We start from the raw sequence: 25257 nt of genomic DNA on the forward strand, positions 1-25257 counted from the left end.
TTTTCCTGTTAGGATAAAAGATCATGCTAAAGCTTCAACTGTGGTTCGTAAAAGCAATATTAGAACTTATACACCTCCTGAGCAAAGTTAAAGTTGAACCTAATATTGCTATTGTTAAAGATCTCTTGTCTGATAATATTGATGGGCATGTTATTTATTTCTGTGATGAGACTGCTAGAATTGCTAAACCTTGTGCTAAAGATAAACTAGACCTGTGTAGGCATGCCTGTTATTTCTGTTAAAATAGGAGATCATTGTTATCATGGCTTGTGTGATATGGGTGCTAGTGCTAGTGCAATACCTATTGACTTATACAAAGAAATTATGCATGATATTGCACCTGCTGAATAGAAGATATTGATGTCACAATTAAACTTGCCAATAGAGATACTATTTCACCAATTGGAATTGTTAGAGATGTTGAAGTCTTGTGTGGGAAAACTAAATATCCTGCTGATTTTCTTGTTCTTGGTTCCCCACAAGATAGCTTTTGTCCCATTATATTTGGTAGACCCTTCTTGAACACTGTTAATGCTAAGATAGATTGCAAAAAGGATGTTGTTACTATTGGTTTAGGTGATATGTCTCATGAATTTAATTTCTCTAAATTTCGTAGACAACACCGTGAAGAGGAATTGCCTAGTAAAGATGAAATTATTGGTCTTGCTTCTATTGGCCTGTACCTCCTAGTGATCCTTTAGAACAATATTTGCTAGACCATGAAAATGATATGTTTATGAATGAAAGAAGGGAAATAGATGAAGTATTCTTTAAACAGGAACCCATCCTGAAACACAATTTGCCTGTTGAAATCCTAGGGGATCCTCCTCCACCCAAGGGTGATCCCGTGTTTGAGCTTAAACCGTTACCTGATACTCTTAAATATGCTTATCTTGATGAGAAAAAGATATATCCTTTATTATTAGTGCTAACCTTTCAGAGCATGAAGAAGAAAGATTATTGAAAACTCTGAAGAAGCACCGTGCTGCTATTGGATATACTCTTGATGATCTTAAGGGCATTAGTCCCACTCTGTGTCAACACAAAATAAATTTGGAGGAAGATGCCAAACCAGTTCGTGATCATCAACGACGGCTGAATCCTAAGATGAAGGAAGTGGTAAGAAAGGAAATACTAAAGCTTCTTCAGGCAGGTATAATTTATCCTGTTGCTTGTCACACCCTAGCTAGTTCATGCATTAGAGTGTTGCATCATGTCTACTCTTCCAGAAAACTGAAATGGGGATGGCAGAACCACAGCACCCCCCTGGAAACAACTAGGGTTTACTAAAATCTTTTTCAATGAACCTGAAATGCCCTTCTAAAAAGTCCACCCTTTTTGTTTTGGGGTTAGAACCTCTGACAAAATGGGTTCATATTTTTGGAGGCCATTCTGGATTAAAGCCATTAGTATTTGCATTTGGGCAATTTAAATCCTATAAATATTTTAAAATGCCCAAATAATTCCTAAAGGTATTTTTAGGCTGTTGAGAATATTTTCATGGCCTCTGAATAATTTCAGGTTTTTCCTAAATGGAATAGAATTTTTACTATTTCAAAACACAGAACGGGAACAAATAAAAAAATAAAAACAAAAGGCAGAGAGCAGAGGACTTACCTAGCGCTCACCTGGCAGGCCCACCTAGCCGACCCAGCCCAGCAACCGGCTCCAGCGAGCTGCTTGACTCGGCCAGGCAGGCAGGCAGGTGCTCGACGCACGGCACCAGCGCGCGCCACGCAGCTGCCCGTCGCCCTGCTTCCTCCCCTCGCCGTTCTGCTGCCCTGGTCGGTCACCCACTCCTCCCCCGAGCTCGCAGACACAACCCCTTCCTCCCTAGCTCCTCTCCCTCGCCTCTCCCGCATCATGGCCGACGCTGCCACGTCCGCGCCACCATGAAACCCGTGTCCGCCGTCGTCCCGTGCCGCCGCTGCCGTGTCCGTTCGCTCCGCAGACGTCGACTACGTCGAGTAGGCAGAGCCCCGAGCGCTCGCCCACTTTGCAGTCGCCCCTGACCCCGTCTTCCCCAACTCTGGCCGCCGAGATCGTCATCGTCACCCCGCTCAGCTCCGGCCTTCCCCGAGCCCGCTTCGACGCTTGCTGCTATCGTCGTGAGCCCTGCTCCGTCCTCCCCCTCCCGTTACCTGTCTCATGCACCGTATGCACTGCACCACGCTCACCCGCACCCGCTCGCCGCCGAGCTCGTCACCGACGTGACTCCGGCCATCCCACCGACCACACCACCGCGTCTAACACACTCACCGCACCCGCCAGGAACCCGTAGCACCACTCCACGTGGCCTCGCGTTGCCACCGTAGCCTCGGGTTCGACCTCACCCGAGCTCCGGCAGCCGCACAGCTCGTCGCCGGCGACGTTTCCAGCCACCCTGAGGCTCCACCACTGCCACCCAACGACGCGGCTTGCTCCCAGCTATGCCTAGATGCTCTCCGCCGTCCATTTGGTCGCCGGAGCACGAAACCCGCACTGCCCCACCGCGTCTAGCCTCGCCAGCGGGCTAAACGCTAGCGAGTTAGTCCCTGTGTTGACCTCCGTGTGGGCCCAGGTTGACTCCCCCTGAGTCTATGGCAAGTGGGACCGCTTTGCTAATTAACTTAGATTATGCACTAACTAAATTAATTAGTTAATTAACTACTAACACGCGGGTCCCACTGGGTCAGGTTTGACCTGGGCTGGCGCTTTTGACCGCTGACATCACACTGACGCCAAGCTGACGCAGTAAATCCTTTTCTGGATTTATTCTTATATAGGAAATTCTAGAAAATAACCAAAACTTCTAAAATTCATAACTTTTAATCTATAACTCCAAATGCAAAGATTTATATATGAAATTTGATCAGAAAAATTCACTCTTTCCATCTGTAATGGTTTCATGCATGACAAAACACTTTAACCTTGCTGTTTAGGTGAAACAAGATAATACACTTATAATGCTTAAGAACATAAGCTCCCATTTGAATCTTTGATTCAAATGGACTCATTTCAACTTGTATCACATTGCATTAGGCAGAACACCTCATATTGCCATGTAATAGCATGCATCATATTGTTGCATATTGCCATGTGATGATTGTGTTCTGTGGTGTCTTTCGTGGTAGGTTCTGCCTCCGAGGATATTTCCGAGTTTCCAGCCGAAGGGCAGTACCCTACTACCACTCCATCAGGCAAGCAGCCCCATTGATCATATCAATACAATCCCATGTTCTCGCTTCTGCTCTGACTTACTGCATTAAGACAACAACGTTTCAAACTGCTGTGTGCTACGGTAGTTCAACCCTATCCTCTGCATGACCTGTCATTGCCACAGTAACTAGATGAAACCCACTAGCATGTGTAGGAGTTGATTGAGCCATCTATGTGTTTCCTACCTTGCTATGCCTGCTATGCTTAGAGTTGAGTCAGGTCTGGTTCATCTGGGTGATGGGCTAGAGTGAAATGATTATGTCGGTAATGTGAGAGATGTGTTGAACATGATTTGGTAAAGGTATCGATGAGAGGCCATGTAGGAGTACATGGTGGGTTATTTCATTGAGGCCGTCCCTACGAAATGAGATCTGTATGTGTGATTTAAGAATCAGTTACTACCATGCATTGGGATCCTTAATTGACCCTCTCGGCTTCTTAATCACCCTAGTACTCTGTCCAGGAGTTGCAACTAGTTTCTGGTGTTTGTAGGTTATGTGTTGGCGGCCGTGCATAGAGCTGACCCTAGGGGTGGGCTATGATGCGGTAGATACACCGTGGCACGGTGTACCGAGTCACCCGTTTGGTGTCTCGGGAACCCTGTTCACATCGTTCGGTGTCGTATGTGGAAACCTCGGCCGGACTCCCTGCGGATGGAACCTGGATAGGCGATAAACCTAGACTAGAGACTTGAGTGTTTAGGTAGGCTGTGGCTGACACCCTCGTTGGGCTTCCGCTTGAAGGTTGCCGAGTACATGTCGTGTAAACGACGGTAAGTGGTGAGAGCGTGTATGAAGAAGTACACCCCTGCAGGGTTAACATCATCTATTCGAATAGCCGCGTCCGCGGTAAAGGACTACTTGGTTGCCTATATAGTTCATAGACAAGTTAATGGTTACTACTAAAAGACTCAAGATAAGTGTGAGTACTGAGGATGGCCCTCTCGTAGGATGACAAGGGAGGATCCCCGGTGGAGTATTGTGTTGGTGATTAGTGGACTCGTGTGCGAAAACTATTTTACTAGTGGTGTATCGTAGGATAGCTTAGCGAAGAGTCAAAGCTGGCTTGCTACAATAACTCCACCACCTTCTTGAGAATGAGCATGTATAGTAGGATCTGTTGTAAGACTTGCTGAGTACCTTTGTACTCATGTTGCTTCAATTACTGTTTTCAGACGACAACACCGCCCCCTCCGATGGGTTTTATGTAGACCTCGACGTCGATGAGTAACTTGCCACCCAGGTGGTGATCCTGGCCATGGAGGGCCCTATGTAGATAGACAGGCTTCGACAAGCCTTCTTTCTTTCTAGTGTCTGTACTCAGACTATTTGCTTCCGCATGTGCTTGTATGCTTGTATGACTTGAGTGTCGGGTCATGTGACCCCTACCTGTATGAACATGTTATGTATGGCTCTCTGGAGCCTTTAAATAAAGTACTTGAGTTGTAGAGTTTTGCTGTGATGCCATATTGTATTTGCACATATCGAGCATATTGTGTGTATGATTGAAATGCTTGGTATGTGTGGGATCCGACAATCTAGTTGTTTATCCTTGGCAGCCTCTCTTATGGGGAAATGTAGTCTAGTGCTCCTTGAGCCATAGTAGTCCGCTACAGCCTGGTTCACCGGAGTCCTGCTAGCCCAGCACTACTGCTCAGGACACTTGACTGGCCGGCATGTGTTTCACTTTGTTCCTATGTCTGTCCCTTCGGGGAAATGTCACGCGGTGGCATCCGGAGTCCTTCCTAGCCTGCTACAGCCCGGGTTACCCGGAGTCCTGTTAACCCAGTGCTACAGCCCGGATTCACACGCTATTGACCGACATACTCGATGTGATTCATGTATGCCTGTCCCCATAGGTCTGTGTCACTTCGGGTTCATGACTAGCCATGTCGGCCCGGGTTCTCTATCATATGGATGCTAGCGACACTATCATATACGTGAGCCAAATGGCGCAAACGGTCCCGGGCCATGGTAAGGCGACACCCGTGGGGATACCGTGCGTGAGGCCGCAATGTGATATGAGGTGTTACCGACTAGATCGGTGTGACTTGGAATCGGGGTCCTGACAGCGTTGGCATCAGAGCCAGACTGCCTATAGGTTCGCTGAGCCAAACTGGTCGATGTCGAGTCTAGAAATGCTTTAGTTATATGTAGGGGAATTGATTGTGGGAGGGAACGTAAGGCTCTTTTACTCCTTTACCTTATGCCCTCTAATCTAAGTCATTCTCTTCTCATTCAACGTGGGTTAAGGACTAGGCTCTCTTCTCTCTATCAGGTTCACGTGTTACTAATCCGTAGTAGCTTATAGGATTGTTGTTACAAGCCTTATTACAGTTTCTACTACTTTTAGTATGTTGTCAGTTGAACCAGAACCTTGATATGATGTTGTTGAGTGGTATTGCAAACTGTTGTGGATGTCTCAAATCTTTTTCTGAGCATTTACAGGCGTTATGCTGTCCGATTTCCCCTAGAAAATTCTAATGCCTTTGCATTATTCTATGCTTTCAGATGGCCACCTGTTCCCAGAACCAAGTGGTTCGTCTGACCCGGTGCCTCGATGTACCCGGTCACACGGCCATGTTGGTTCGAGTGATGGTCGAGTCAGGCTATCGGTAGTATCCGGAATATACCGTCGAGGAGCAGTTCCGAGACTTCAACCAGAGCCAGTACCTTTGTACCGTCAGGATATATCCCTCTTATCCTGGAGCCACTGAACCCCTTCACTATTCCTATGGACTTGGGGTCACTATTGAGATGTCTGTGCAGGATGTAGATTACTCAATGATGACTATCATTCGAGCCAGGACTGCCTTGCTTCAGAACACCGATTTTCGTTACATGCCAGCCTCACTCCCTGGAGCACAGGGGTACTATCAGGCTTTGTACTATGACTCTACACATGAGGAGTCACTAATCCGCACCACTGCCGAGATGCTCGAGGATAAGGACCGCGAAAATCGGGCCTTGCGTATGGAGCTTTTCCACACTCGTTCTGATCATTGGGCCACTTTGACTCGGTTTGCACCTGCGGTGCAGGCAGGATACATGGACATGAGGGACCTGTACCCTGTGCGGTCTGGATTGCCAGATTTTATGGAGTGGCGTGATGTAGGAGGCATCACCCCTCCTCATGGTCCCCGTCTGCCACCGTCTGTGGGACCAAGGCCACAAACGAGTCCCTATGGTCGGCAGGCTCCGCAGGACCGTCTGTTCCCAGATGATCATGTTCCCTATCACCTCGAAGGCCCTGCTAGCCTTTGGTGGGAAAACTTTGAGGCTATGCGCCAGGTTGGCCAAATCACTACTTGGGCTGAATTCAGTGAGGCTTTCCATGACCATCACATCCCGGAAGGTCTCATGGATCGTAAGAGGGAAGAGTTCTGCAATTTCACCCAAGGAAGACTGACTGTGGATGCATATAGTCGTGAATTTGGGAATCTGGCACGATATGCTCCTGAAGAGGTATCCACCGATGCTAAGAAGCAGGCAAGGTTCTGCAAAGGACTTAGCCCCGAGCTTCGCCGCGATCTTCGTCTGCACGAGTGCACCTCCTTCCAGCAGTTGGTCAATAAAGCCATCAGTGCTGAGACAGGCCAGTCTGACTATGACGCCTCACGCAAGCACTCCCATGATTTTGGTTCTTCATCCGGCTCTGGATCTCAGAAGCACCAGGTGTGAATTCCAAGCACGACACTGCCACCCAGGTTCATTCTGAGGCCATCCTTTGAGGCGCCTTGCCCCAACCAGCAGTTTGCACCGTCTAAGCCCTATGGTGGCCCCGCTGCTAATGCTGCTCCACGCCCCAATGTTGTGACATGTTTCAAGTGTGGAGAGCCGGGTCACTACAGTCGGGAGTGTCCCCAGAACAACAACCCCAATCATCCTGGAAAGTCCGTTGGCCGTGGTAAGCCAGCGGGAAAGACATTCTACGCCAAGCCGGCCACCACTGCACGTGGCCATGTCAACTATGTCTCAGCTGAGGAGGCTCATGATGATCCTAACGTCGTCCTTGGTACACTCATTGTTAATTGCCATCCGGCATCTGTTCTTTTCGATATTGGAGCATCTCATTCATTCATATCTGAGAGCTATGCTCGATTGCATAACACGACATTCTGTGACATGCCCACTTCCATGGTAATTCAAACTCCGGGTTCCAAATGGCAAACTTCTAGAGTAAGCCATGGGAATGAAATTCTTGTCGATAGACTTGTCTTCCTTGCATCTTTAATAGCTCTCAAGTCCTCGGACGTAAACATCATCTTGGGTATGGACTGGATGTCAGCTCATTATGCTAAGATTGATTGTGCCACTAGAACCGTTCAATTTACTCACCCATCAGGAAGGACAGTCAATGTCTTAACTCGAGTGGCCAAGCGCCAGCTTTACTCCCTAAATGCCAACCCCCTTCCAGACCATGAAGATTTTCTGGTAGTCCGAGACTTCCCGGATGTCTTTCCAGAAGAACTGCCAGGTGTTCCACCTGACAGGGATGTCGAGTTTGTGATAGACCTTGTTCCAGGAACCGTCCCAATTTCTAGAAGACCCTATAAGATGGCACCCTTAGAACTAGCCGAGCTTAAGAACCAACTCGATGAGTCCTTGAAAAGGGGTTTCATCCGTCCTAGTTCCTCCCCTTGGGCTTGCCCTGTCCTCTTCGTCAAGAAGAAGGATGGAACGGATCGGATGGTTGTAGATTACCGACCTGTGAACTTGGCCACTATCAAGAACAAGTATCTGCTTCCCAGGATCAACGATCTGTATGATCAGCTCGCTGGATCCTTAGTTTTTTCCAAGATGGATTTGAGGTTGGGCTACCATCAAATCAAAATCAGAAATGGGGACATTCCCAAAATGGCCTTTGTTACTCGTTATGGCCAATACGAGTACACCGTTATGTCCTTCGGTTTAACCAATGCCCCAGCCACCTTCTCGCGGTTAATGAACTCGGTCTTCATGGAGTATTTGGTTAAATTCATCGTAGTATACCTCGATGATATACTCATCTACTCCAAGAATGAAGAGGAACATGTCGAACATCTAAGGTTGGTATTGATGAAACTTCGAGAGCATCGCCTTCATGCCAAATTCTCCAAGTGTGAATTTTGGTTGCCAAAAGTGACCTATCTAGGCCATGTAATCTCTGGTAAGGGTATTGCTATCAATCCCGAGCGAGTTCAAGCTGTCCTTGATTGGACTCCACCTGAAACGGCCAAGCAAGTTTGGAGCTTCCTTGGCTTAGCGAGCTATTGTCACCGCTTCGTCGAGAATTTCTCTAGGGTTGATAAACCTCTAACTGAACTCTTCAAGAAAGATAAAAAGTTCGAGTGGACCCCGTAGTGCGAGTTCAGCTTTCAGGAACTGAAAAGACGCCTGACATCTGCTCCCGTACTGGTACCACCAGATTTCTCCAAGGACTTTATTATCTATTGCGACGCCTCGCGATAAGGACTAGGTTGCATACTCATGCAAGATCGTCAGGTAATTGCCTATGCCTCATGGCAATTACATCCACATGAGGAAAACTATCCCACACATGATCTAGAGCTTGCAGCGGTAGTCCATGCACTTAAAACTTGGCGACATTACCTTCTCGGTAATCGTTGCGAGATCTTCATCGATCACCAAAGTTTGAAATATATCTTCACCCAACCGGATTTGAATCTCAGGCAAAGACGTTGGGTCGAGTTGATCTCGGATTACGACTTAGGAATAACTTACACCCTGGGCAAAGCCAATGTCATGGCTGATGCGCTAAGTCATAAATCTTATTGTAACAACCTGATGTTACAACAAAGTCAACCACTTCTCCACGAGGAATTTCATAAGCTTAACATTCACATTGTTCCTCAAGGATTCCTATCCACCCTGGTGGCGAAACCGACCCTTATGGATCGGATCATAACCGCCCAGCGGTATGACAAGGGGATATCTCAGATCAAGGAAAACATCGCTAGCGGAGTTGCTAAATGTTTTTCCATGGATGAGCGAGGTGTTGTGTTCTTCGAGAACCGCTTGGTGGTTCCCAAGAAACAACATCTACGCCAGTTGATTCTTAAGGAAGCTCATGAATCCCCTCTCACCATTCATCCCGGTAGTACTAAAATGTATCAAGACCTACGCCAGAGGTTTTGGTGGACTAGGATGAAGAGAGAAATTGCTCAATACATTGCTAGTTGCGACGTCTGCCGTCGTTTAAAGTAGAGCATCAACGGCCTGCTGGCACCCTTCAACCTTTGGCTATTCCAGAGTGGAAATGGGATAAAATCAGTATGGATTTCATTACTGGGTTTCCCAGGACCAAGAGAGGGAATAATGCCATCTTTGTCATGATCGATCGTCTTTCCAAGGTGGCCCACTTTCTACCTGTTCGAGAGAGTATCACCGCTAGCCAAGTAGCTGACTTATACATCGCCCGAATAGTGTCTCTTCATGGTGTCCCATTGGAAATTAACTCAGACCATGGGAGTCTTTTCACCTCTCGATTTTGGGAAAGTTTCCAAAATGCTATGGGAACTCGTCTCTCTTTTAGCACCGCCTTCCACCCCCAATCAAGTGGTCAAGTAGAGCGAGTCAATCAAATTCTGGAGGATATGCTCCGAGCTTCTATCATCTCATTCGGAATGGATTGGGAGAAATGCCTTCCATTCGCGGAGTTCGCTTATAACAACAGTTATCAAGCTAGCTTGGGCAAAGCTCCTTTCGAAGTTCTCTACGGACGAAAATGTCGAACGCCTCTTAACTGGTCAGAAACCAGGGAAAGACAACTCTTTGGCCTGGACATGATTCAGGAAGCAAAAGAGTAGGTTTGCATTATTCATGAGAAATTGAAAACAGCCCAATCTCGTCAAAAGGGCCAATATGATCGTAAACATAAGCTCATGACTTATGAAGTCGGCGAGAAGGCTTACCTTCGGGTTACTCCATTAAAGGGAACCCATCGTTTTGGTATCAAAGGCAAATTGGCTCCTCCTTACATTGGACCCTTTCACATTCTTGCCAAACAGGGAGAAGTTGCCTACCAATTAGAACTACCTCTGCATCTTTCCAGAGTTCACGATGTCTTCCACGTTTCTCAACTCAGGCGTTGCTTCGCAGATCCTATCCATGGAGTGGACCACGAAACGCTTGATCTACAAGATAACCTCTCGTATCGGGAATATCCCGTTCGTATCCTTGATCAAGCCGAGCGTACCACTCGACGCCATAACATCAAGTTTCTCAAGGTTCAATGGTCACACCATTCCGAAAAGGAAGCCACTTGGGAAAGGGAGGATCGTCTTCGACTCGAGTACCCCACCTTCTTCCCAACGGATCCTAAATCTCAGGACGAGATTCTTTTCAGTGGGGGTGAGTTGTCACACCCTAGCTAGTTCATGCATTACAGTGTTGCATCATGTTTAATTTCCCAGAAAACTGAAATGGGGATGACAGAACCCCCAGCCCCCCCCCCCTGGAACAACTAGGGTTTACTAAAAACTTTTTCAATGAACCTGAAATTCCCTTATAAAAAGCCCACCCTTTTTGTTTTGGGTTAAAACCTTTGACAAAAATGATGCACAGTTTTCTAGGACATCTTAAGGTCATTGGATTAATCCATATAGTATTTGCATTTGGGCATTTAAATGCTATAAAATATTTTAAATGCTCAAATTATCATAAACTAAAATGTTTACTGTTGGATATACTCTAAGCAGTAGCCATGATTAATTTTATGATTTTTGGAAATGCCCTGGAATTTTTAATAAAGCCCTGGAGTTACAGAAATAATAGAAAATGAATAAAAACAGAAAAGAGAGAGGGAAAGGAACTTACATGGCGCAGCCCACCTAGCCCACTGGCCGGCCCAGCACTATGCTGGCCCGTGCCAGTCATCGCCTACCTCTGCCAGTAGGCAGAGGAGGGACACGGCGACCGCTATGCCTGCTATGCTTAGAGTTGAGTCAGGTCTGGTTCATATGGGTAGTAGTAGTAGTAGTAGTATATGGATATGTTGAGCGCACTGCGGCTGGCTGCATGCTCAAGGCACATGCACACGACCATCGTCAAAGCGACGCCTAAGCTTTTCAAGACACCCTGCTTGCTGCTATCTGGTCTTGCGAGATTGGCTCACCATCATACGGAGCCGTACATGATGCCCCTCGACTTCAATCCGATCTCCATAAGCCGAAACTTCTTTGTAGGTATGTAGTGGGTCGCCGTACATCATTTCCCTCAACTTCGATCCGATCACCATCGCCCAAAACTAGTTGGCAGGTATGTATTGGGTCGGCATGAACTCCCACTGGATGGCTGCCTTCAGAGAAGGGGAAGACGATTAAAAGTTGGTGCTCGTGAACTTCCAGACCTCCCATGAGATTATCCTTCCTCCATTGGATTATATAGAGTTTTACCATCACGGTCCAAGTCATCTAGATTACCATGTCAGTTGGACGGACCTTGTTTTGCAGAAGATTGTAATCTGCCAAGTGCCCACACGACATGTGAATTATGCAGACTTCAAGCTAATTGCCTTGTTCGACCGCGGACTCGCCTATCTTTACGCCGGTGCCTTCTTTAGCTGGAGACAACTCAGCTCGCAGTGGATCATCATCAAATCTGATACACACTTCTGTGATACTATTGAACACAATGGCATCATCTACGTGATCGACAAAGTAGATGGCACCACGTATTGCTGGGACGGCGCGTGTAAGTTGTTTCTGTCTCATGTTAATGATGACTCCATGACACTGTTTGAACTTTTTGTGATGATTGGAATATCCCTGTTTGAGCAGAATTTGAGTAGAACTATGGCAATATATTAGAGAAGCCGTAAATTAGCTATATTTGGAATGAGTTAATTCATGCGATTGTGACCATGTCATTACTGCCAATTTGTACCCCTGAATAATCAAACGGTTAGGAATATATGGATATTCTCCTTATTTTACAGTAATCTATATACTACTACTAAATATGAGTGTGTATCAATGGCCATGTTAGTTTCCTCATTTTCATGATGTAGAAACATGCACCACACTGTTGGTTTCATCTAACTATACATTAGGGAAGTAAATGTGCATATGGAGAACTCTGTATTTGGAAGTAGTGAAATCATGTAATGCTTACCTTGTGTACGTACCTATATTCGCCCTTCAGCAATCAATGGCTAGAATAATATCCTCGCAAAAAATTTGCCCACAGAACACGAGTATATAACAACGCATGGTCTGTTAGTTACCTTGAAGAATTTGTTTGTGAGGACAGAACATGATTACATAACATGCATGACATGGTAGTTTCCTGTGAAGAATCGATTACGAGATAACATGAGTATAACCATGCATGGCACTTCTATATTTTCGAACCCAGTATACATTTCCCTGTATTTTCCTCCTAGTTCCAACAGGGACATATCAATGATGTTTCTTGCATTATCCTACTCATACTCTGAACAATGCTGATCTTACATTAACAATGTCTGTCCTTTTTGATATGATGCGGTGTCCCTACAGTTACTACCCATTGTAATCACACCACCTTTGCCAAAAACAGGGAAGCACAACTGGTTCCTCGCTCGATCAGACGACGGCAAAAGACTGATGATCATTCAGACACATGAGCCGGAAAAGTTATATTGCAAAAACCCCACTGTATACAAGCACCGTGAAATACGTGAGTATCCGGATAGTGGTTGCTACGTCTATGAGCAGGATACCAGCTTGTTGGGGCCTTCGGGATTTTTTAGTTGGAGGTGGGTAAACAGCCTTGGTTCACACTCTCTGTTTCTCGGACTCAATTATCTGATTAACCAGGAGATCACCGTTGGCAAGGACCTTGATGGCAGAGAGGCTCTGTTTGCTATGGAAAACTGTGTCTACACGGTGAGCCCAAGGAGTTCGGGAGCAAACTCCCCTGATTGTCAACGATGCAGCCTGCAGCCAAAAGAAGGTGAGAATGACAAAGGCATCCGGATTAACCTTGATCCTTGGATGTCTCAATTACGACAGGCAGTGATGTGGTTCAAGCCTTCAGGTTGATAGGTAATTGGGCTGTTGCGTCGAAAGGGTGGAGTACTGGTGTCTCCGGATCATTGTTCGCTGAAGCAGGGCTGCAAATTATAATGGTGTTGGATCATCTCTTCGAATGACTTTGTTGTCTTTGCTGCTTCTTCTGGATGGGTAGTTCTTTCTTTTGTTATGCATATGCCTTGTCATTTGGTCATCCTCGTCTATGTCACTCTTGCTATGTAATAGTTGCCTCTGTTTAGAATGTCATTCTCGTCAGGATCACGAGAGTCTGAGCGCTACAGATGGGTGCGTTTTGGTGGTGTAGCAAGACTTCTTATGAACTATCATGTCCTGTTGTTTATGTCAGTAATAGTCACTAGTCAGTGTTTGAATGTTGTATATATCGTTGTTTCGAACTGTTTATTGTCTCGAACTACTGGTGGGCTAAATGAGGGCATCACCATTCTCTAGTGTTCAGAGCGTATCTCCTTTTTTCAAGTTATATAATTTGATCTCAGTGTCTTTTCGATGATGTACACTTGTTTGGGCCAGTGAGGTGTCGTTGAATATGGGCCGAGTAGTAACGCAATGCCAAACATGTCAATTATGACTCTCATGCCGGGCTCTCAAAAGATTCTCAAAAAAGGCCGGGCTCTCCAAAAAAGAAAGAATAAGGACTCTTAGGCCAACATGTGGGCGCCACCGGTGTTTTCGTGCGCTTGCGCGCCAAGAGCATATTGGCACGTGTTCAAAATTCATGCTACCTTTTCATCCCTAATATCCCGCCCCTCCCCCACCTATGGAATCTCGATTCCTACTTAGTTCCCCCAAATCCCCCTCCTGTACTCCCCGTACACAAGCGCACTATCATGTCGCCAGTCGACGCGGATCGCCGAGCCGGAGATCCTGAGGTCTGTCCTGCCTTCGGTCGCGGCGTGCTGTCGCTCAACAGTGGCATGGCGGCACTTGACGACCAGTTTGCAGGCAAAGTGCTGATGGTAACCATCAACGGCAACCGGCCTCCCGTCTCATCGGACGACCTTGTCAAAGCTCTTGGCATTGCGCACGGCATCCAAATAAGTGACTTGCTCGTCGAAGTCTGTCCACCATCGGCTGATTTCTTCGTCAGGTTCCAGACAACTTTCGGCTGCAGTCGTGTGTTCGAATCTTCCCGGCGTTTGTTCTGCAATGGTGTGCTGGTGAGCTTTGATCAGTGGCACCTTGGATGGGGCTCAGTGCCCTCTGAGCTTGAGTTTTTAACAAACTTACCTTCCATGGCATGCCTCGACATGCTTGGAATAGCGAGTCCATGAATGATCTTATCAACGACCTTGGAGGTGAGCTCGTAAGTATGTTTGTACCTCCAGACAGTTGGGCTCTGACGGTTATGGCATGGATGAAGAATTCGTCCACCATACCGAAGGTGATTGGTGTTGAGATACTGGTGCATGAACCGGGGTTGTACTATTTGTCACCACCAAGGCTGCTGCGGACCATGTTAGGGATGTACCTGTATCGAGTGTTTGTGTATGTCGAAGAAGTGGTCAAAATCAAAGTCCTGCCACCACCGCTGGTGCCAGGGTCCGTCGACGACGTCCATTATAGGAGTCAACGTCAGACTTTCCTCGTGTTGCTCGGAACGATGAATGGCACAAGACCTACTCCATCGCGCGGCGGAGGCCACTGCTTCTTTGGGAGCAGAGGCAGGGCTGGCTGCTTGGATGTGCTCTAATTTGAGGTAACAACTGAATCTTGTCAGATACTAGTTAAATCCGAGCTATGGGTGTGAAGCACTGATGTGCTAGTACTTTGATCGTGACCTATCCTAATTTTGTACCTGAACTTTTTTCAGAAAGGGTTGTACGTCAACTTAATGTGCTAGTAGAACTTATTGTGTTGTCTGTTTGTTTTCTTTGCACATCATTCAAGATATTTCCCCATCATTGATAAAGATGATGAACCATTATGTACGAGTTCGTTGGTTTCAACATAGCCCTACCCGTAGCGATCCACTGCTTCCATCCTGATTGTGCCGCCTGCGTGAAATTTTTGTATGCAAGTTCAGCATGCTATGATATTCTATATGATTGTGTCAACTATATAAGTTTTTACTGAGCATCAGCAATGCATATGGCTGAAAGATGTATTTACGAGCATCGACCGATGGGTCTCTCTCTCTCTCACATACACACACACGCACACGCACACATGCACAAGTGGGACCCGTTGAATTATTTCTTTGCTTGTGACTGCTTTTAATTAGGTTCAACTGTAATCTAACTTTTTTCTTAAGTTATTAGTTGAGCTCAGTGACTTCAAAAAGTTGTACAGAAGCCTTGTTTGGGCCTTTCCGGCGTCGCTGAATGTGGACTGAGTAGCCATGTTAGGTTGTATTGTACTACACAGGCCTTTTTTCAACATCAGCAATGAAACTGGGCCGACAGTTGTACACAATATTCGGGTCAACTTGTTATTTTCCGCCCTGCTGGGCTGCAAACTTTCCTAGGAGGTATGCATTAGGCTTAACAAGAAAATGGACTTTAAGAAATAATAAATGGGATGTAATTATAATAACTGGGCAGTAACTAAAAAAATGCACCAAACGTGTAATTAGTTTAAAAAATATATTATTTTTGGAATTTGAAAATTTTAATTTCATTACTTGTTGCGCGCGCAATATTTCGTTGGATTTTAATGTAATACAACTTTATTTTGAAATTATATTTAATCTGACTAGAAATTTAGGATAAAAATATTTCGGATCCCATAAAAATGTGGGAAATTTTTTTGAATTCTGTTTTTGAGCGGTTGGTTGAAATTATTAATCTTTTTTTGAGGAATGGTTGAAATTATTAATCGTTGTCCTAGCTAGAAAATGGGTTGTACTTTTAACAAACTATAAATGGACTGTAGTAAATTCCATTAGAATTAAAAAATGGGTTGCACGTTCTTACAAATCGCAAATGGGCTATATGTTCTCTACCACACACTTGCGGGCCTTCTAAGTTGATGCATCCCCTAAAAAAACTAACTTGATGCGTATGCAAGGCTTTGTCAACAACACACGGTTCTGGCAGCTGTGGCTGTTGGATGTCCATCCAACGGATGTCGTGCTTCTTCTTCAATCTCGGATATTCTTGCTTCAGCCGCCCAAAAAATGATTCCCCCCTGACAGCTGGGGTGCACAGTTTCGGAGGCTGACCTGTGGGTCTACTAAGTTGACTCGTACCAAGGGCTTTGTCAACTTAGTCAATATAAATGATTCTAGCTGCAGTGACCGTACGATGTCCATCCAACAGCCATAGTGCTTCTTCAACCTCTGGTCTTCTTGCTCCAGCCGCCCAAAGCAGCGCCGGTCGTGTCGCGTGCTCCTGCCTCCCGTGGCCAGTTGTGATGCCGCGGAGGCCTCACCGCCCCCTACTACTCCCACTGTTGGCCAGGCCATCCCTCTACTCACCCACACCCCCTGTTATTCTGTGGCGATGGTAGCCTCACACCGCAGCAAACCAGTGAACCCTCATACTCCTCTACGCGTGGGCATCCACTGCCGTGTCTTCCCCGGCTCCGTGTCGTCCCCTTCCTAGGCCTCGCTATCGTCCACCGCCCTGGTGCTCTCGGCGTGGCGTGGTCAACATGGTCAAGGAACGGCTTCCATCGGACGTGGACTGTACGTGGAGAGGCTGACAGCTGGGTCCACGGCCGCACGCAAGGAAATGCCTCCTTATTACGCGCAAAATAATGATTCCTCCACCTGACATTTGGGACCCATCGAAAGGGCCTCTGTATTTCACGAAAAAAACATTACCGCCGCTGACAGCTCGGACCCACCAACTATATCTTCGCACGCAAGGAAGTGCCTCCTTATTACGCACAAAAAAATGAATACTCCCCCTGCTAGCTGGGACCCAGTATAGTGGCAGGCTGACTTGTGGGCCTACTAAGTTGACGGGGACGGAGGGCTTTGTCAACTTAGTCAATATGCACGATTCTAGCTCCAGCGATAGTACGATGTCCATCCAACGGCTGTAGTGCTTCTTCAACCTCTGGTCTTCTTGCTCCAGCCGCCCAAACCAGGGCCGGCCATGCCTCGTGCTCCTGCCTCCCATGGCCGGCTGCGATGCGGCGGAGGCCTCATCGCCCCCTACTACTCCCACCGTTGGCCGGGCCATCCCTCTACTCACCCACACCCCCTGTTATTCTGCGGCGACGGCAGCCTCACACCGCAGCAAACCAGTGAACTCTCATACTCCTCTATGCGTGGGCATCCACTGTCGCGTCTTCCCTGGCTTCGCGTCGTCCCCTTCCTAGGCCTCATCGTCGTCCACCGCCCTGGTGCTCTCGGTGCGGCGTGGTCAACGTGGTCAAGGAACGGCTTCCATCGGACGTGGACTATACGTGGAGAGGCTGACAGCTGGGTCCACTGCCGTAGCAAGGAAGTGCCTCCTTATTACGCGGACAATAATAATTCCTCCACCTGACAGCAGGAACCCACCGGACGGGCAACCGTATTTCACAAAAAAAATGTTTCCCCCCTGACCGCTGGGACCTACCAGCGACATCTTCGCACGCAAGGAAGTGCGTACAGGCAAAAAAAACGATTTGCCCCCTGACTGTTGGGACCCACCAGCTACATCTTCGCATGCAAGGAAGTGCCTGACAGTCGGGACCCACCTAGTCGAAGCATACGTAGCGTTGTCATTCTGGTCGCGAACGTGTACGTACATACTGGTCGATGTAGTGGCGCGCACGTGTCATAGTAGAGGCATGCATGTAGCATGTACACATACATACAGCGGCCAGTGTGCAAGAAAGAAAATATTGTACATACATACAGGCGGGGTCTTGAATGCCTACTCGCGCATACGTACGGCCAGGGCTCGTGTACATGGCTGGGTCGGAACGGAGAAACAACGTCGCCGTTGCCCGCAAAACAAACAACAGCGTCGTCATCGTCGTATTCATGGAAAGGCAATGAAATGTGTCGTGTTCATCGGGAGGCAACGGAATGCATGGGAGCCAACCGGCTTGGACGAAACAGCCGATGGAAACGAGGCCCGGTGTACCGCACAATGGAGGAAACGGCCTTGTGTTCGACCGACCACGTTCAAAACGGGATCCTGTTCATCGGGAGGGGTCTGGCGTACCGCAAAAACGGTGGAAACAGACCTCCTACGGTCGAAACGGGGTCCTGTTGATCGGGAGGGGTGTGGCATGCCACAAAACGGAGGAAACGGACTTGTGTTGGAGCGCTACGGTCGAAACGGGGGTCCTGTTCATCAGGAGGAGTGTGGCGTACCGCAAAACGGGACTCCACGGGATACTGTTCATCTCCACCGTCGACCCCCTCCGGCCTCCACGGGCTACTGTTCATCCACCGTCGACCTCCTCCAGCCTCCACCTGCGACTGTTCATCCACGGGCTCATGTTCATCCAGCCTCCATCGCGCGCTACTCCACCGGCTATTGTTCAACCAGCCCTCTCCAGACGGGCTCCTGTTGAACCACCCCTCCATGGGCTACTGTTCATCTAGCCCTCCACCGTCTATTGTTCATCCAGCCCTCCATGGGGTGGTCCTGTTCATCCAGCCCCAACCGGCTCGATCGATCGAGGTCCTGTTCATCCAAAGGCAACACCACGAGGTCCTGTTCATCCGCCGCCACCGGGAACTGTTCATCCAACCCCCCCCCAGCAACGCTCACTGTTCATCCAGAGGCAGCATCGATCGGCTTCAGTTAGCAGCAGTAGCGAAGGAATCGCTCGGTCGGGTTCAGTTAACAGCCATTGATCGACCACTCGGGTTCAGTAACGTGTAGCATGCAGTGCAATCGCTCGGGTTCAGTTAGAGCCCAACACGTCTCACCCACACACGTGCGTGTACGAGAGAAACACGCAAACCTCCGTGCATCACTCGGCCCCGACCACCCATTGTAACAGGGAACACCCTGATATTTTCCTCGCCCTCGCTTCTACCATGGTTTTTTCCGTCATGGACGGCCCAAAGAATGTCATGCAGCTGCGTCTCCGGCCCGCCCAGGACAAAAAGCCCATTTTCTGTCATGATTTTTTATCATAGAAGTAGGAGACCACCACATCTATGATGATACCGGGTTTTGTGACAATTATCGTCATAGAAGTGTCATAAGTATGACAGAAAAATTTTCGTTCGGCCCAAAATGTCACGAATGTGTCTTTTTTTGTAGTGTTTCCTGCGCTGTCGGGGGCTTTGAGTACTTGTACGTCGCGATCGACAAGTTCACAAAGTGGCCGGAAGTGGAACCAGTGAGAAAGGTGACAGCACAGTCAGCTGTCAAGTTCTTCAAGGGGATAGTCTGCCATTTTGGTGTGCCCAACAGAGTCATCACCGATAACGGCATGCAGTTCACGAGCCGCACCTTCATGCAGTACATTCAAGACCTCGGCAGCAAGGTCTGCTTTGCTTCTGTTTCTCATCCCAGAAGTAACGGCCAGGCCGAGAGGGCGAATGTAGAAGTGTTGCGAGGCCTCAAGACTAGGACTTTTGACAAGTTGCACAAGTGCGGAAGGTGCTAGTTTGATGAGTTGCCAACAGTTCTTTGGTCGATCAGAACGACACCAAATCGAGCTACTGGCCAGACACCCTTTGCCCTGGTTTACAGGGCAGAAGTAGTTCTCCCCATGGAACTCATATACGGGTCAGCTCGAGTGCTCGCTTATGATGAGCTAGAGCAAGAGCAGTTGCGCCAAGAGGATGCGACGCTCCTTGAGGAAGATCATCTTCGGGCTGTTGTGCGAGCCGCTCACTACCAGCAGGCCTTGCGCCACTATCATAGCCGCAAGGTTCATGCCCGAAGCCTTGAGGAAGGTGACCTTGTTCTTCGGCGCATTCAATCCGCCAAGAATTCAAACAAGTTGACGCCAAAGTGGGAAGGCCCTTATCGGGTAATACGGGTCACTAGGCCCGGTGCAGTCCGTCTGGAGACCGAAGATGCCATTCTGGTGAGCAATTCGTGGAATATCGAACATCTTCGCAAGTTTTACCCCTGAGGCGCGGTTGTCGGGAGCCCCGGCAACCCCCATTTTGTACTAGCCTTGCCGGCAAGGCATGTAACCCTATGTACAAAGCCAGGCGTAGACCCTGTGCATAGTTAGGGAAAGGAATCCCTTAGTATGTATAGTTTCCTGTCGATTCCCATGTTTTTGTCTATACATATATGCATGCTTGTCCAGGGTACTGTACTGCTTTTTGATTCCAATAAATGTTAGTGGACCACCAAGGTTCTATGCTCTTGCCCTCTCTTCTTTCCAGCCACGGCAAGGGCGCACGATCACGCCAATGACCCAGCTCTGACAAGAAGTCGAGAAGACCGCCTGGCACGGCGATCCCCGGCAAACCAAACAGATAAAGTTTACCTCTTGCCCATTCGTGTCCGTAACCTATGGCTTGTGCATTAGAAAACCTCACCACTCTTCTTTAAAGACTCGGGTGCTCCCATTTCTGGCCCGAACGCTACTTTGGTCAGAGTGGTCATAGTAGCCCTTGCTAAAAGGAGGTGGACGGGGGGCTGGACCCTTTGTCTGTAACCCGACAGATATGATTCTCGTTTACTACATTAAGGAGGCGTTTCGCCTCTGCACGAGCATAACGCGTGCACGGGTTCCCGGCAAGGCTAGACTTTTTCATTGACATGATGATGCAAGAACAGAGGTTACAGGACACAAGCATGCACTCGAGAGATTACATTATCTAGAAATTAAGATTTGGCAAGTGCCTACAATTTAAAAGAAAGATAGGTGCCCCGTGATCTCCGTTCTTGCCCCTTTCCTCCCTGGTGCGGCAGGTGAAGGCAAAATGGAAGCGGCGGGGAACGCGTCGATGGAGAGCTTGATGAGGAAGACCCTCGTCAGGGCGCGTGGCCGAGGGAGGAGGGCAATGCGGTCAGTCGGAGTCGGCGTCCTCCCGCTTGACGCCCTCATCGCCGCTATCGCTGTCCTCCTCGTCACTCCCGCTCGAGGAGGAGATTTCATCATCAGTGGAGCTCTCCACGCAACACCTTAGGAAAGTTCCCAAGTGCCCAAAAACCTTGACGGAGAGCAGGCCATTCTCCATCAAGTTGAAGTGGAGGACGAGCCCCTCTGACAGGCTATGGGCACGGGCGAAGGTTTTCCACCCGCGGCAGAGGTACATAACATGCGTGGCGGGGAAGTGGACATCGACCCGCAAGCTGCCATTCCCGCAGCCCCTCATATGCAACCTCAAGGCTTGTGGCGGGTCGAGCTCCATCTCCCGAGCGAACGGAGTGGGGAGACATAGCCGACCACGCACTGGCTTGTGCGGCCTGATGAAGAATTCGCGGGGCTGGTCTCCGACATGGCCCTCCATTGGGGGAGGAGCCACTGGCGGAGGCGCGATCGGTGTGCTGGGGAACGTAGTAATTTCAAAAAAATTCCTATGCACACGCAAGATCATGGTGATGCATAGCAACGAGAGGGGGAGAGTGTGATCTACGTACCCTTGTAGATCGACAACGGAAGTGTTAACTTGGTTGATGTAGTCGTACGTCTCCACGGCCCGACCGATCAAGCACCGAAACTATGACACCTCCGAGTTCTAGCACACGTTCAGCTCGATGACGATCCCCGGACTCCGATCCAGCAAAGTGTCGGGGAAGAGTTCCGTCAGCACGACGGCGTGGTGACGATCTTGATGTACTACCGTCGCAGGGCTTCGCCTAAGCACCGCTACAATATTATCGAGGACTATGGTGGAAGGGGGCACCACCGCACATGGCTAAGAATATGATCACGTGGATCAACTTGTGTGTCTAGGGGTGCCCCCTGCCCCCGTATATAAAGGAGCAAGGGGAGGAGGCCGGCCGGCCCTACAGGCACGCCAAGGAGGAGTCCTCCTCCTAGTAGGAGTAGGACTCCTACTAGGAGGGGGAAGGAAGTGGGGAGGGAGAGGGAAAGGGGGGCGCCACCCCCCCTCTCCTAGTCCAATTCGGACCAGGGGGGAGGAGGCGCGCGGCCCACCTTTGGCTGCCCCTCTCTCTCTCCACTAAGGCCCATATGGCCCATTACTTCTCCCGGGGGGGTTCCGGTAACCCTCCGGCTCTCCGGTTTTCTCCAAAATCATCCGGAACACTTCCGGTGTCCGAATATAGCCATCCAATATATCAATCTTTATGTCTCGACCATTTTGAGACTCCTCGTCATGTCCGTGATCACATCCGGGACTCCGAACTAACTTCGGTACATCAAAACTCATAAACTCATAATATAACTGTCATCGAAACCTTAAGCATGCGGACCCTACGGGTTCGAGAACAATGTAGACATGACCGAGACACGTCTCCGGTCAATAACCAATAGCGGAACCTGGATGCTCATATTGGCTCCTACATATTCTACGAAGATCTTTATCGGTCAGACCGCATAACAACATACGTCGTTCCCTTTGTCATCGGTATGTTACTTGCCCGAGATTCGATCGTCGGTATCTCAATACCTAGTTCAATCTCATTACCGGCAAGTCTCTTTACTCGTTCTGTAATACGTCATCCCGCAACTAACTCATTAGTTGCAATGCTTGCAGGGCTTAAGTGATGTGCATTACCGAGAGGGCCCAGAGATACCTCTCCGACAATCGGAGTGACAAATCCTAATCTCAAAATACGCCAACCCAACATGTACCGTTGGAGACACCTGTAGAGCTCCTTTATAATCACCCAGTTACGTTGTGACGTTTGGTAGAAGTGTTCCTCCGGCAAACGGGAGTTGCATAATCTCATAGTCATAGGAACATGTATAAGTCATGAAGAAAGCAATAGCAACATACTAAACGATCGGGTGCTAAGCTAATGGAATGGGTCATGTCAATCAGATCATTCACTAATGATGTGATCCCGTTAATCAAATAACAACTCTTTGTCCATGGTTAGGAAACATAACCATCTTTGATTAACGAGCTAGTCAAGTAGAGGCATACTAGTGACACTCTGTTTGTCTATGTATTCACACATGTATTATGTTTCCGGTTAATACAATTCTAGCATGAATAATAAACATTTATCATGATATAAGGAAATAAATAATAACTTTATTATTGCCTCTAGGGCATATTTCCTTCAGACTTGCACTAGAGTCGATAATCTAGTTCACATCGCCATGTGATTTAACAGCAATAGTTCACATCACCATGTGATTAACACACATAGTTCACATCGATATGTGATCAACACCCAAAGAGTACTAAGGTGTGATCATGTTTTGCTTGTGAGATAATTTTAGTCAACGGGTCTATCACATTCAGATCCGTAAGTATTTTGCGAATTTCTATGTCAACAATGCTCTGCACGGAGCTACTCTAGCTTATTGCTTCCACTTTCAATATGTATCTAGATCAAGACTTACAGTCATCCAGATCTGTGTCAAAACTTGCATCGACGTAACCTTTTACGACGAACCTTTTTGTCACCTCCATAATTGAGAAATATTTCCTTATTCCACTGAGGATAATTTTGACCGCTGTCCAGTGATCTACTCTTAGATCACTATCGTACTCCCTTGCTTAACACAGTGTAGGGTATACAATAGATCTGGTACATAGCATGGCATACTTTATAGAACCTATGGCTGAGGCATAGGGAATGACTTTCATTCTATTTCTATCTTCTGCCGTGGTCGGGCTTTGAGTCTTACTCAATTTCACACCTTGTAACACAGGCAAGAACTCTTTCTTTGACTGTTCCATTTTGAACTACTTCAAAATCTTGTCAAGGTTTGTACTTATTGAAAAAACTTATCAAGCGTCTTGATCTATCTCTATAGATCTTGATGCTCAATATGTAAGCAGCTTTACCGAGGTCTTTCTTTGAAAAACTCCTTTCAAACACTCCTTTATGCTTTGCAGAATAATTCTACATTATCTCTGATCAACAATATGTCATTCACATATACTTATCAGAAATGTTGTAGTGCTCCCACTCACTTTCTAGTAAATACAGGCTTCACCGCAAGTCTGTATAAAACTATATGCTTTGATCAACTTATCAAAGCGTATATTCCAACTCCGAGATGCTTGCACCAGTCCATAAATGGATCGCTGGAGCTTGCATATTTTGTTAGCACCTTTAGGATTGACAAAACCTTCTTGTTGCATCACATACAACTCTTCTTTAATAAATCCATTAAGGAATGCAGTTTTGTTTATCCATTTGCCAAATTTCATAAAATGCGGCAATTGTTAACATGATTCGGATAGACTTAAGCATAGATACGAGTGAGAAACTCTCATCATAGTCAACACCTTGAACTTGTGGAAAACTTTTGCGACAATTCTAGCTTTGTAGATAGTAACACTACTATCAGTGTCCGTCTTCCTCTTGAAGATCCATTTATTATCAATGGCTTGCCGATCATCGGGCAAGTCCACCAAAGTCCACACTTTGTTCTCATACATGGATCCTATCTTAGATTTCATGGCATCAAGCCATTTATCGGAATCTGGGCTCATCATCGCTTCCTCATAGTTCGTAGGTTCGTCATGGTCAAGTAACATGACCTCCAGAATAGTATTACCGTACCACTCTGGTGCGGATCTCACTCTGATTGACCTACGAGGTTTGGTAGTAACTTGATCCGAAGTTACATGATCATCATCATTATCTTCCTCACTAATTTGTGCAGGAGTCACAGGAACAGATTTCTGTGATGAACTACTTTCCAATTATGGAGCAGGTACAGTTACCTCATCAAGTTCTACTTTCCTCCCACTCACTTCTTTCGAGAGAAACTCCTTCTCTAGAAAGGATCCATTCTTAGCAACGAATGTCTTGCCTTCGGATCTGTGATAGAAGGTGTACCCAACTGTCTCCTTTGGGTATCCTATGAAGACATATTTCTCCGATTTGGGTTTGAGCTTATTAGGATGAAACTTTTTCATATAAGCATCGCAACCCCAAACTTTAAGAAACGACAACTTTGGTTTCTTGCCAAACCACAGTTCATAAGGCGTCGTCTCAACGGATTTTGATGGTGCCCTATTTAACGTGAATGCAGCTGTCTCTAATGCATGACCCCAAAACGAT

This window comes from Triticum urartu, chromosome 1 (genome assembly GCF_003073215.2).
Source record: "Triticum urartu cultivar G1812 chromosome 1, Tu2.1, whole genome shotgun sequence".
Classification (NCBI taxonomy): domain Eukaryota; kingdom Viridiplantae; phylum Streptophyta; class Magnoliopsida; order Poales; family Poaceae; genus Triticum; species Triticum urartu.